Raw genomic sequence first — 15,606 nt, forward strand, 5'->3', positions numbered from 1 at the left:
TGCTGCTGCATGATGTCTCTCAGCCTGGAGCTTCACCTCTTGGAGTTGTGCTTCTCAGAGTTTTGTCGAGGCACTGGGAGACTTGGTTGCTGGAGTGCACCATGGTATGTGATGGCTTTCCACGCCTGCTTCCACTGGTTCTGTTGCCCTTACTGAGGCACTTGGGTGTTCTGATACTGGTGCTTGCCTGCTCCATCACCCTGGGGTTCAGTGTCTCCCCCTGGTATGCTGTGGTGGTGCTTTCCACAGCTTGCTGGGACACCTCCCATTCTGTATTGCTCTCCCCCTCCTAGAGTGAGAGGGGCTTTTCCTGTTAATCTCCCAACCTTCCCATGCTATAAGACTGATGCACACCATCTTTCTGCTGGCTCAGCTGTTCCAGGGTTTTTCCTGGGGTAATATTTTCTGGGCTTTCAGAAGTCAATAAGGGAGGGTGAGAGTGATTATTTCTTACTCTGCCATCTAGGCTCCCAGAAACAGAACCCCCAAAAATGAAAGGGAATTTTGTATGTGACATTTGGATTATGCTATAAAATAGCCTATAGTAATTCATCTTTCAAGGTGTTGTTTTCCAGCTTTTATTCATGTAGCTCCACACCAGAAGGAACCATGTGGAAACTGTAAAGCATTCCCTTTTCTCAGACACCAAGCTGCCTCTGTCCCATTAGGTCTGCCTTTTAAAGGGATACTCATTAGTATGCTTTTGTGAAGATTTATGCTGTCAGATTCTTGTCCTCAGCCAATATGGCTTTAAAAAGCCTGTCTATCTCTCTTCCCATACCTTCCATATTTCCTTTGAGATCATTATCAAAGAAGATGTAAGCATAGTGTGTTCTTTCAGCATAATATTAGAAATGAACAATAGAGAAATGCTTCAAACATCCAATGCAAGATGTCCTTCTAGCCCACAGCAGGCAATTAAGGTTTCTCTCCTCCAACCCTCCTTGGTAGACATACTAAACAACCCAAGAGTTCAGTCTTTCCTAGTAGTTTTAAATATACCTTATAGACACCTAAAGCATTGGCTCAGCAGGAGGTCCCATATCTAGTTCTGACTGGAAATCATGGTATTCTGGGCCAGTGTCTGCCCTATTAGACTAAGGCAATTTGAAACTAAAAGACACCACCAACTAGAATGGATGAGGCACTGAAATAAATTTTTGTTCCTCACTCACATGGAACCACCCACCATAAGGGAAGTTTTTTTTTTCTAACATGGAAAAATAATAATAATAATGATAATGATAATGGTTTATAAGCAACTCGTTAATATGCATCTCATTTTATCCTCATAATAAACCTGAGATGTAAGTACTATTATCTCCATTTTGCAGATGAAGAAACTGAGGCAAACAGAGGTTACATTGCCCATGGTCACAAACTTAGTAAGAATCTGATGTAGCATGCTTCTTCCTTTGATTTCCAGTGTTCTACCCACAGTGCCACCTACATAAATTTCCAGTTTATCCCATATATGTTGTATCTATATAGTTGTTTCATTGTTATCTCCCCTATTAGACTACGAGTTCTTTGAGAGCAAGGATGGTTTTTAACCTTTTTTTATATCCCCGGTGCACGGCACATAATAGGCAGATAAATGTTTATTAACTGACTAACTGATTGATTTGGTCTTTCAGTTTTTTAAGTAGTTTGAGGAAACAGGTATATTCTTTATCCTGTAGCTCCAAGCCATTCTATCACATCTCTGTAGCTCCTACCTTTCAAGACACAGCCTTCTTCATTATGAAATATTATCTCAGCTCTAAAGCTTTATGGGCAGAACTGAAATGCTCACTCTTTGCCCAAGGGAGTTATACCTTTTTTTGCACAATCATATAGGAATGAATGATGTATGCATTTGTTGTAATTTCTAGGGTCATGACTAGTCAGTTTGATGGACAGGGTAGCTACCATATATTTCATGTTATTATCTGCCTTGCTAGTTAATGTTTACTACCTCACAGCAATAGTACACAGTAATGAGTTACTGATCCTATCAGTGAGCTATTTCCTACACATAAATTTATAACTTTGTTTTAAAAACTGAGGAAAGTGTTTCTCCATAAATCCTGTGGACATCACGTTGCCTAGAACACTAAAATTAGAATTTAGAAAAACTATTTCCAATTCCTGCCTCTTATAATCACCAGCTAGAGAACTAGGGTCATGTCACTTACTCCTTTTAAGTCTTAGTCCTCTTACCTGTAAGACGGGAATTCTGATCAAATGAGATAATAGATGTAAAGTATTTTGTATGACTTACAGTGCTAGATGAATGAATAGTATTATGAGTATCATTCCTCTGGGCTTATTTTGTGTTGGGGAAAGGATTAATAATTATGGCAACTTGGAAGTAAGGATGTAAAGTTTTAAAACTTTTAAAAAGTATATTATTATAGCCACACTCAGCCTTCAGCCACTGAGTAATCTTCTCTTTATAGATATGACTATGGCATCCAAAGACATATAAAGAAAAGAAAAGAGTAGGCGAACTAGTGAATGAAAGGGATACACAATGGATAGCTCCTGGCTACAATGGTATACTCATAAAGGACACAGATCTTTAACATTTTGGATGGACCCTTTGTGGAATCTTTATATCAAGGTGCTGACAGGTGTAGAATAGGATAAGAAGATAAAATTGGTTGCAATCTGCAATTTGGAGTGGGGTAAGATCATAAATCTATTGAAGTTCTGAAATATTAAGGACTGAAGTTATGTTATCAGTGACCTTATCCCAAATAATGTCTAAGTCATTCCCTCTTTAGAAACCACTGGTCCAGGATAACCCAAAATTTGTGAGTGGTAGAACAACTTGATGTCATCCAAATGCCTTTGGAACTGGAAGGGAAATCAGGCCTAATGAGTCAAATACATAGTACCTCATTAAATTCCCATTTGAAACAAAACCCTGTTTTTAAGGAATTATTTATCTAAAGTTGCTTGGTAATGATTTGTGCTTTTCCAACCTTCAATTAGAAGATAAAATCATCCATATTTATGTAACATTATCTTCCAGAAGAGAAAATAAACAACAAACTCCTGGAGCACAGAACTTGTGTCTTACCTTAACTTTTAAGCTCAACCAGTGTTAAACAGTGATCTTCACAGTTTGAAATTAATTGTTAATGTTTGACTAATTGAAGTATAGCAATGAAGGAAGTAATTACTCCATCAAAATTCCTAACAATAGTTAACTTCCTCTCCCTCCTTAAAGGAATTTTTAAGTGGGTTTTTATGTAAATTATTTTAAATGTACCTTGCATCTTAAATGTGTCTTATTAAATATATGATACTGAACAAAATCCAGCACTTTTTGATAATTGTGTCATAATTGTAAATAGTAACAAATATTGTGGTATGTAGACTAGAGTTTACGTAAAAGAACCTTGTTTCATGTACCAGTTTTGTACTTTACTCCTTGTGTGACCTTGGGTGAGTTCAATAATCTGTCTGGGCCTCAGTTTCCTCCTCTGTACAATGAACTAGGTTATTTATAAGGTCTTTTCTAGTTCAAAATCCTATGGTCAGTTTCTATGCTTTACTGTATGTCATATGGCAAAGCCCTTAGGTGCAACTGAAGTATAGCCCTCTCATTTAATTCTTCTAGCCTCTTGTGTTTTTCTAGTAGTTGGTTGTCTCCTATGTCTCTGTCAGCTGTCACTTCTCAGTATGGCAGCTCCCCTCAGTACTCCCCTTCATGGTTGCTAATCAACTGTAGCCAAAGAAGAATTTGAAACTGCTAGAGGGGAAACAGACAACCAAGCTTGTTAAATAAGCTACTATTTTGCACAAAATTCCAAGTAGGTTCTTGTTTAGGAACTTGAGTTTGGTTCCATACTTCTCTCGGAGTAAATTATTACTGTTTAGAAAGTTGTTTTTTTTCCATTTACTTGTGAGTGTGAATGTGTTATATATAGATTGTCAAGGTTGCTAGAGTCATAGGCTCCTGCAGTTTAGAACTGGAAGAAGACTCAAATGACTGAATCCAACCCCTTCATTTTTCCTTGAGAAAGACATAACTCAGAGTGACTAAGTGAAATTCCAGAAGTCACAAAGGTTGGTAAATAGCAAAACTGGATTCTGAATCCAGGTCCCTTTGACTCCAAGTCCAGATGATAGTTACCAGATATTTGTAATGCCACTGTACCCGCAACCTATGTCTAATTTTAAAGATGAGGAGATTCAGGCACTGATAAGTTAAATGATGAATACAGGGCATCTATCCAATTAGTAACACTTCCAGAATTAGAATTGAGTCCTAACACCTCACTCCCATGCAGTGACTTTTATGAAATGTCACTTATATCTCAAGAAATGTGCATAATTGTACATTCAAATGAGAGAAAGGATAACAAATTGTCATCTGGGAGTTTAATGGCCAAGGTATGCCAGTCAATTTAGTATGCATTGCATCTGGGCACAGAATAGCAACAGCTTTTCAGAGAATACTTGTAGTAACAGACAAATTATTTCTTTCTCAAAGTAGAAGTCAGACAGCCTTCTTGTTCAATGGCTCGGAATATGATATTACCCTTTGCTCTTCACCTGTATTATTTACTCAGAAATTTTTCATGAAAACTTGTGCAAAATAGAATGTTATACTACCTTTAGTCAAAAATTATTGAAATGATATGAAGATTTATTTGAAATGTAAATAATTCAATATAATAGACTTGATTTGTTTATAAATGACTCTGGTTTCTCCTCAAACACAAATAGCTTTGCCTTCAGAGTAAAATTCCTCCTGCAAAACTCTTGAACATCAAGCAGATAATAGGGACATTAGTAGAAAAATTTACTGTTTATCAAAGGTTGTTTGAAACAATTTTAAGCTTTTTCCAAAGATAAATGACATTAGACACACCCAGCTGTCAGAGTGCCCAATCTACTTCAAACAGCCTGGTTGGGAGAGTTTTCAAAGCATGAAAACAACCTCAGGGACATTTTAAAGGAGGCATTTATGGCCACCAGGGGAGGTTGGTATCATTTTTATTTGCTTGACATAAATCTCCATGCAACTCCAAAGAGTCTCTCTTCATGCTGTTTATCAAATCGCAAAATAGCAAGCTTTGTTCCCAGCTTTTTTTCCCCCCCAAAATAGATGCTTTGGGTAGAGAAAAGAAAAAGCACACATAAAAAGTCAAAAATCTATATTCCTCATCTACATGCACACAATTTATTGTGTAGATCCCATACATTCATAATAATTTGAATTAGATCTTGAGACAGAAAGATGAAGTGAAGTATTAAAAGTAAAAAATAAATTATATGCAATATCCAAGTGTGATCCCTAATTTTAAAAATCACATAATTTTAATGATATTATTAAAAGTACAAAAAGCCACATACAAAAATGGTAAATTCTTAAACTTCAGTATTATCATTGAGAACTCAGGTTATTAAATATTCTTCAAACATTATTCATTTGGCCAAAGATTTGGTTTGTAAGTTACTTGTTGTTGTGGGTAGAAGTGGAGGAGTTACAAACCTATTTCATGAGTGAAAGGAGTTCTTACCACCAAACTTCCCCTTCACCCCACCATGCCATGAGGAAACTCCACATATCAGTGTAGTACAGTAACTTCTCTGTAACTTCTAGTTTTAGAGAGCTGTCTAGGGGCATTGCTAGGTTAAACAACTTACCACACAGTCAGCATACATCAGGAAGAATTTGAACACCATTCATTGTGACTCTATGGCTTTATCTGCTCTTCTAAGTTGCCTTACTCTAAGTTTAATCTTTCAAATAAGACATACATTATTATACCTCTATTCTCTTCTTTACTAGGAAAGAACTGTAATTTGTAAGCACTTTTAGAATGTTCAATATTTCAAAGGCTCTTATTCAGTGTTTTCTGTTTTTGATTTAACAGAATTGTTTTTTATCCTTCTCTCTCTTACCTTAGTAGAAAAAGAAAAACTAAATCTTTTTTAACAAATATTCATAGTTAAACAGACAAATTTCCTCATTGGAAATCTATTCCCCCCAAAAATACAAAATAAAACAAAATGCATCCCCTGAACCCATCACCTCTCTTGTCAGAAGGTTGTCTGGAAACCTGCATGGTCATTGTGTTGATCAGTCTTCTTATACCTTTAGGTATTGTTTATTGTTTGAGTGTTGCTGTAATTGTATAAAGTATTATCCTGGATCTGCTCATTTCATTCCTCATTGGTTTATATGACTTCAAAATTGTGCATTTTATGATCTTGATATTATTACATAATTTATTCTTCTTGCTGTGCCCACTTCACTTTCTATAAATTCATAAAAATTATTCCACTTTTCTCTGAAATGAATAGTTTCCCCATTTCTTTCAATATAAGAACATTCCATAACACTCACTTAACACAATTGTTTCATTATTCACCTGTTGATAGTTATTACCTTAATTTCTAGTTATTTGCCACATAAAGAAGAGCTATAAATATTTTATGTTAATATGGGACCTTTTTCTCTTTGGTGATCCCTTTTTCTGGTACAGGCCTAACAACGGTATAGTTGGGTCAATTATTTTTTCAATCAATAAAACTATTTCCTTTCTCTTCTTCCTACCTACTTCCCCATCCCTACTCATCCCAACTGAGAAATCAAGAACAAACAAAACTATTACAATCATATATAGTCAAGCAAAATAAATTTTTACTTTGACTGTGTCCAAAAATAATTAGAAACTGAACTCTAATTCTACCTCTCTATCCAGATAAGAGTAGCATTTTTTTTCATAAATTCTTTCTTTTAAGTCTTTTATGCATTTTTATTGCTTAAAGCCTATTCCTCATCTAAGCTATCATACCTCTTTTCCCTCTCTTTCCTTTCCCTTGTTTTCCTGTAAATGAAATGTATTTCTGTATATACTTGAATTCTTTCTTCCTGACTATTTGTGGTAATATTTTTTCTGTTTTTTTCAAGCTTTAGACTTTATTTTTAACATCTCTTGTGTTTCCTACAGTCATTTATTTCTCTGTAGTCCATTTTTATTTACTAAGACTTTGTGGCTTGGGTAAGGAAGGTTTTATAGCTTTTTTTTTAAGCTAAGCAATGGGGTTAAATGATTTAAATTTTTTTTAAATTTTATTAATTTATTTTCACTTATCAATAATCACTTCCATATGCTTTTGAGTTTAAAATTTTTCTCTCCCTTCCTTCCCACCACCCTCCCCAAGACGGTGCACAATCTGTACATTTTCATTCCTATTAAACATATTTTCACATAAGTGGTGTTGTAAGTAAAAATTGAAGCCAATAGAAAGAACCATCAGAAAGATGAAGTAAAACTCAACAGAAGAGAAAAAAATACCAATTTAACTTTCATAGTTCTTTCTCTGGATGTGGATAGCATTTTCCATCATGAGGCCTCTGGACATGTCTTAGGTTTCTGTATTGCTGGGAAGGGTAAGTTTATCAATATTAGTCATTGCACAATGTGGCTGCTATTGTGTACAACATTCTCTTGCTTCTGCTCATTTCACTCAGCATCAGACCATACAAGTCTTTCCAGGTTTTTCTGAAGTCAGCCTGTTCATCATTTCTTATAGCACAATAGTATTCCATTACATTCATATACCACAACTTGCTCAGCCATTCCCCAAATGATGGACATCCTCTCAATTTCCAATTCTTTGCCACCACAAAAAGAGCTGCTATGAATATTTTGTACATGTAGGTCCTTTTCCCATTTGTATGATCTCTTTCGGATATAGCCCTAGAAGTGCTGCTGCTGGGTCAAAGGGTATGCACAATTTTATAGCCCTTTGGACATAGTTCCAAATCGTTCTCCAAAATGGTTGAATCATTTCACAACTTCACCCAAAATGCATTAGTGTTCCAATTTTCCCACATCTTCTGCAGCATTTATCATTTTCCTGTTTTGTCATGTTGGCCAATCTGATATGTGTGATGTGGTACCTCAGAGCTGTTTTGATTTGCATTTCTCTAATCAATAATGATTTAGAGCATTTTTCTCATATGGGGGGTTAAGTGATTTGCCCAGGGTCACACAGCTAGTAAGTGTTATGTGTCTGAGGCTGGATTTGAACTCAGGTCCTCATGAATCCAGGGCTGGTGCTCTATCTATTGCATCACCTACCTGCCCCTAGTTCCTCTCTTTCCAGTTCTTTCTCCAATATATCTCATTTCTTTTGTAATGTTTTATTCCAGCACTCTCATTTTATTTAAAAATAAATTAAGTTCTTTCATCAACTCTTTTGGAAATATTGGTTTAACTTGTGTCCAATTTATGTTTTTCCTTGAAGTTTTACTTTGATATTTTGGAGCCAGTCTCTTTTTGGTTTGTGTTTTGAGTGTCCCCGTGAACATAATAGCTCTTTTTTAGTGATATTTGTTTGTCTGTTCATTCTTCCAGCCTATTTTCTGACTTCAGATTCTGAGGCTCTATGCACTTGGCATGGAAAAGTGCAGGGTGGTTCTGCTAATGTATTCTTGGATTATTGATTGTTGTATTATTCTAAGATCACAGGCTGGGGACCTGGAAGATGCCAGTGCCTTCAAAATGGTATCATCTGTGGCAAAGCTTCAAAATGGTCAGTCATTGCCTATTGTCTGAGTTATGAAAGTTCTCAACCTGAGTTGGTTCTGAGCAATGCACATATGGACACAATCCCTGAAAATCCCAAATTTCAGCAGCAACCACTACTTGCCACTGAATTTTGGGATTTTCAGTGGTTGACCCTCATAAAAAAATGTCTTGACTGAATGCTTGAGAATCAGTCACTGACTAGTTAGTTATTTATGCTAAGCTGTCCTCCAATACATATATTGAGATTATCCTTGTCTATACTACCAATGCAAGCAAGGGACAGTGTAATACCAATTTGCCAAAGATTTGCTGTTCGTCACCTTCCTTTATTCAGGTATTGGGGCCTATGTAGAAAAATTAATGGAGAGTTAGAGTTAAATGGTAGAGTGGAGAACTAGCAGTTTTGCCTTAACTCCTTCACATCCTTCCCTACAATGACCAATAAAAAGTGAAAGACCTAATTCTGATTGGGAAAACAAGAAAAAGTTACAGTGAGTTATTTTTACAGCCCAGGTCAATGTAGGAAGGCAGATAGAGAGGTCTGCAGACACTGAATCTGCAGGCTTGTCAGAAATGCAATACACCAGCAGCAGCAGCAAACTCCACAACATTCAGAAGTAACAATGGGTTGTGGTGACCACACCAGCAAAAGGGAACACTCCAGAATCCCAGGATGGTAATGGGATCAAACCCCTGTGTGGAAAGAGATCCCACGAGACCCTTGTACTAGGATTGGGAGTAGGAATAAGTGCTATCTAGTAGCTTTGTTGCCCATAAACCAGCTTTGTAAAGGTCCTCAGGAAACAGGGTCCTCTAATAGTTTGAAGAACAACAAACATTTAGAGTGATTGTTGTAAGGGTCTGTCTAAGAACAGAGTCAGGATTCAGTTCTAATCTTTAGCCATGCATATAAGCCCACAATGGAATCAGGAAGACCTGGAGACATGAGACCAAAAACAAAGGGGAGCCAACACTTCAGTCACTCTGAACCTGTGGTAAATCTTGGTGAGTTGTGACTGATCCAGCAACGGTCTATAGAAACCCAACTACATATAAGTCAGCAGACCCAAAGTGGGTGAGGAATTTGCTGACCAGGGGACAGTGAACAGAACTCTTCCCAGATCATCTCACTTTGGAAGCATCAAAAATACATTGAGCTGTGAAAGCAGTAGAGATGACTTAAAAGACAAATGCTTGGCCTAGACTTCCCCTTCTACCCATCTCAGAGGTGAGCAGAGCCCAACATGAACATAAATTCCAAAATCAAAAAGCAGGCTGGAAATGTAAATGAACAAGAAAAAGAAATGATACCACAGCATTAAATCTCTCTCTTTTAGTCCTTGCTAAGGATGTGAGTTGTTTCAGACACATGAGTGACTGACATAATCCCCTAGTGTCTTAGTAACAAGAGAACCCTTTACTCAGAGGTGTGTACACATATGTACAAACATACAAATTTTATGTAATTATTCTAAAACATAAATGCATTGTAGACTTAACCATCAGCTATTTTTAAAGCAAAAATGTCATTATCAAACTTGCTTTTGATGTAATATGCATTACTTATAGTGATGAGAAAAATGAAGGGAAAGGCACAGAAAAAGAAGAAAGAAAGTGATCACTTTTTCAGATGATATGACTGAACAATTTGTGGCATATGAATGTAATGGATTTCTCTTATCACATAAGACATGCTTTTTAAGGAATGGTTTCAGAGAAACCTGCCGTACTCTGTATGCAATAATGCAGAAGAAAATGAGCAGAACCAGGATGTCAAATAATACAATAACAAAAATGCTATGGAGATAAAAAAAATATTGAAATAGTTAGAAATGCTGGTCAAAACCATGATTAACCACTGTTCCAAAAGCCCATTTATGAAGTGTTTTCTATTCACCTTCTCATGCAGAGGTAAGATTGACTCAGATATAAAATGAGTGTATAATTTTTTATACATCTGATACTTGATTTTTTTTTGCATGATGCTGCATATTCATTTCATGTGATTTTTTAAAAAATGTTTACAGGTATTAAAAGAGAGAAAAATGTTTCTGCTAATATAAAATAATTAAATAAAAATCCAGAAAGTTTGGAAAAACTGAACTCTAAATGAAATTTAAAGTCTCTTCCTACTTTTTAGAAGTCTACCACATTTAGGAAAAAATCATGCTTTAAAAAATATAATGTTTTAAAAGAAATATATTAGAAATGCTAAGCAGTTGAGTTAAAGCAGAAATATCCTTTTGCTCATTCTATTATTCAGAATTGAGACCAATATTAATCTCTGAATTTGAAGTTTCTAACGATGATTGAGTCTCAAAATCAAAACATCAACTTTTTTGTATATATTATTTATTTTGTTCCTCTAAATAATAGCTGCCATAATGTCATTCTTTTATGTAAAATCCTTCAAAGGTGTCTCCCAACCTGTAAAATATAGAGCTGATTACTTAGACTTTTAGCACTTTATCATCCTAGTTTTTTAGATCCACATTCTTAGAATTGTGCTCTACCCTTTACTATCCTTTAACCATCCCATCCATATCCAATCAGTTGCCAAGTTTTACTTATTCAATCTTTACATCTCTCATATTTCTCCCCTTTTATTTCATTCCCATTGTCAGCACTCTCATTCATCATTTCCCACCTGTACTATTGCAACAACATCCTAATTGGTCTCTCTGCTCCAAGTCTCTCCTCAATTAAATCAATGCTCAGAATAATCCAAAAACACCAGTCTGAACAAATCATCCTCCTATTTCCCAACCACCAGTCAAAAAGCCTCAGTGGCTTTGCTATTCTAGGATAAAAGATAAACTCCTCTTATTGAACATTTCAAACTATTCACAATCTGATTCCAGTTTATCTTTCCAAGCTTATTACATCAAATTTCACTTTACATAGTCTACATTTTAGCCAAATTGTCCTGTTCACTCTTTTTTTTTGTCCAGAGCATTCCCCTTCCTGTCCGTGTGCCTTTACAAGCTGTCTTTCATGCCAGCATTCATTCTCCTTTCCAGTCTGTGTCTTAGAATGCCTAGCGTCCATCAAAGTTCAAGTACCATCTCTACATGAGTCCTTTTTCTTGATCTCCTAACCTGTTAGTGTGGTCTATCTTCCAAAATATCTGCAACTATTTGTAAATATTTTCTATTTATGCCCATCAGTACAGGTTGTTCCCCAGTTCTTGAGAGCAGAGCCTTTGTCAGTTTTATCATTGTAAAGTCAATATTTAATACAAGGCTTGGAATGTAGTAGTCAATTAATAAATTATTATAGAATTAATTTGAAAGCTCTCTGTAACCTATCTACTGAGCCTTTTCATAAGCAACTTTCCATACTCTATATTAGAGAATCTATGTTCTATATTCCAGTTATACCCTATCAACCAGAACTTGAGCTCTCTTTTTTTTTGGGGGGGGGAGTATCAGTTATGTTATAGAGAAAATCAAAGTATGTCAGGTCCCTGAAAACCATTCAGACTCCATGCTTCTGACCTTCTGAAGTTTGGTAATGCTGTTTCCCTCTAAATGGAATAACCTTTTCCCTATTTTTGCCAGTATGAATTCTACTCATTTTTGAGGATTCAGATCAAGCAGCACTTCACAATGATATTTTTGTTTGCTCTCCTCACTTGATAAATAGATACAATTTTCCCTCCTCTGAACTATTCACAGTACTATAATCAATGATACTTTTTGTTGTATATCTGATCTTCTGTGTTATATTACAATCATGTGTGCATATTATGCTCTTTTCAGTCACAAATTAACAATACTTTGGAGTTGGTAAGGATCTCAGCAGTGATCCAATCAAGGCCATAGCCAAAAGTAGTATCTACTGTCACATACTTGACAAGTGGTCCTTTAGCTTCTGTTGGAAGATCTCTTACAAGGGGGCACCCAACAGCTTCTTAGGCAGACCTTTCCATCTTGTAACAGGTCTAATTGCTGGGAAACTCTTCTTGACATTTAAATTTGTCTTTGTAACTGCCTCCCAGAGGTCTGCATTCTACCTCCCCGGACTAAACAGAACAAATCTAATCCTATTTTCTCAAGTAGTATTTCGAATGTTAGAAGAGAATTATCATTCCTACCTTTCTCTCTCTTCAAATATTTTCTTCTTTAAGACATAAATTCCTCTATACCTTGAGTTGTTATCATATGACTTAGTATCAATGCCCTTTACATGTCAGTTTGCTTTTCTAATTTCTTTTCAGCTTGATATTATCCTTCTTAACTTGTGGTACCCAGTACCAAGTATGATATTCCGGATATGGTCTGACTAGGGCAAAATCCAAATGTACTATCACTGGCCAAGGCCTACAGCTTATATATCTTTGTTTTATCTGGGGTACCATCTAATAGCAAAGTAGATTATAGATAATATGTGCTCTATCTGTGGAACTAAATTGACTTGAAATGAACTGAATTGGATTATTGTATAACATTAGTAGTATCTGCATTTCATGCCTGTTTTACAGATGAGGATAGAGGTTTAGAGAAACTAAATGATAAATAACTGCACAGTACTTATAAATATTCTAGAGAAGATGAATCAGGATACAGATTCTTAATTCTAAATCATATTATAATTTATTAAAATAATACCAAAAAATGGCATGATTAATTTTGAACCAAAGAATTATGTTAATGTGTATATTTCTCCTAATTTATGTAGTTGAGTGATAGCATTTAGGTGTTTTTTGCTTGTTTGTTTGTTTTGGTGAGGTAATTGGGGTTAAGTGACTTGCCCAGAGTCACACAAGCTAGTGGGTGTTATGTGTCTGAGCCTGGATTTGAACTCAGGTGCTCCTTACTCCAGGGCTGGTGTTCTATCCACTGTGCCATCTAGCTACCCCAGCACTTAGTTTTCTATGCAGTTTGAATAGCATCATGGACATACAGCAAATACCAAATCAATGAAGTAATAAATAATTACAGCCTTTTAGCTAAAATTTGAATACATAATAATCTATTTTCCTTTAAAACCTTTGGCAAACTAACAAGCCTATTAAAGCAAATGTAAACATGAACCAATCACATTTCAAGTGAGACAATAGCAATTTCAATGGAGCATCACCTTGAGTGAATTGACAAAAAGCTGAAAGAGGTCTTTTCGTACTTGGTACCTAAAGGAATATCTGGAAATAAGTAAAAACCTTGCAATGATTTTGAATTGAGGGTGATTTTTAATTTTTGTACTTTCCTAGATCTGAACTGTTTAAAATGAAGCTATGAATGAATATCTTTCATCCATCTCTTCCTCATTTTTTTCAACTTTAATCAATGAATCTCATCCTTTTTTTTTTCTAATAGAGTCATGGGAAAAAAAGTTGAAGGAGATAATTCTGTCCTTTTGCTATGATATAAACTTAGGTTTTTGGACCTCTTGTTATTATACAACTATCTGCATTCATCTATGTTTAATTACTTGACATATAGTAAAATCATTGAATATCTGAATTCAAAGACATCATAGAGGTCATATAGCCCAAATGATAGCTGACCTGGACTCAGCTGTAACATATCTCTTAAAAGGGATCACATTACCTCTGTTTGAAGACCTCCAGTGATGGATAAGAAATTCACAAGGCAGGTGTTCAAAATTATCTTGTATTTAACTCCCTTTAATATATTTATGTTACCTAATTTTATACTTATTCTATAAATACATACATGTATATTTTCACATATGCTTATCTTTATTATTCAAAGGTAAGTTCTTTTTTCAAAGCTATTATCTATTTTTTTTAAATTTGTTGTGTCCAAACTGCCAAGCATAGTGCTTAAAACAGAATTAATTTATATATATATATAATATTAATTATTCAGTTAATAAATGCATTTATTAATCATACAATAGTCACCATGGAGTCATTACCAGTCTATTAGTATGAACATCTAAGACATGTTACTTTTGAAATATAGTCAAGACAGACAACCTGCTACTCACTTACCATCAGTTTCAGAACCAATCCATTCCACCTCTACTCTGTGCTTTCAACTGCAGCCAGCAAATACTGAACTACTCTTACTGAAGCTATCCTAGTTATTTTGAATCCAGTCTGTCAAAAAATAAACATCCAACATTCAGTGATCTTTCCTGTATTCAGGTTAACCTTCCCCCTTTATTTTGCCACTGCAGCTTTGCCTAAAATTTCTGGTAATCACTCTAGAATTCATAATTAAAAACCTATCCTTAATTTATTCTTCTTTTCTTCCAATTCCATATGCTTTCTAGAATTCACAAAGAGATGGCTTACCTTGAGAGGACACTGTATTTCTGGCCATCCTTCCTGGTTATAATTATATATTCTCTCAGATCTCACTCATAGATTTTACAAGAAGAGTTAGGAATAGCCTTAATTTGCCATTGTCATTTTGCTACCACCACCACCACCACCATCATCATCATCATCATCATCATCTCTGTCAACCTAAATAACAAGCATTTTTAAATACCTACTAAGTTTTAGGCACCTTGCTAAGTACAAGGATAAAAATAAATAAAACACACACAAAAACTGATCTCAATAAGCTTAAATTATAAAGGGGATGAAGGAAATATGTACTTATTAAGCATATTTTATGGGCTAAGCACTTTATAAATATCTCATTTTATCCTTACAATAACCTTGGGGCATAGATGCTATCACTGTTCCCACTTTACAATTGAGTAAACTGAGGCATTTAGAGGTTAAGTGACTTGCATAGAAGAACACAGCTGGTAAGTTTCTAAAGTGAGTTTTGAACTCAGGTCTTCCTGCCTCTAGGCCTGGTGCGATAACCACTGTATTACATAATAAAAGTAACTATGTACATGCAATATATATGCAGTGTGATCTTAGAAATAAGGCAATAACAGTGAGGAGGACTGGAAAAATCTTCTTGTAGAGGAAACTAAATTTTGGAGAATTGAGCTGAATCTTGAAGGAAGCCAGAGAAGTCAGGAGTTTCCAAGGAGTTACCCTTCCAGAAGTGGGAGACAACACATACAGATAAGTGGTAGCCAGTGAAAGACATTTTTGAGTGAGTACTCAAATGAATTGTCAGAAGGAGCA

Source organism: Phascolarctos cinereus, unplaced genomic scaffold (genome assembly GCF_003287225.1).
Source record: "Phascolarctos cinereus isolate Bilbo 61053 unplaced genomic scaffold, phaCin_HiC Scaffold_4;HRSCAF=312, whole genome shotgun sequence".
NCBI classification, from domain to species: domain Eukaryota; kingdom Metazoa; phylum Chordata; class Mammalia; order Diprotodontia; family Phascolarctidae; genus Phascolarctos; species Phascolarctos cinereus.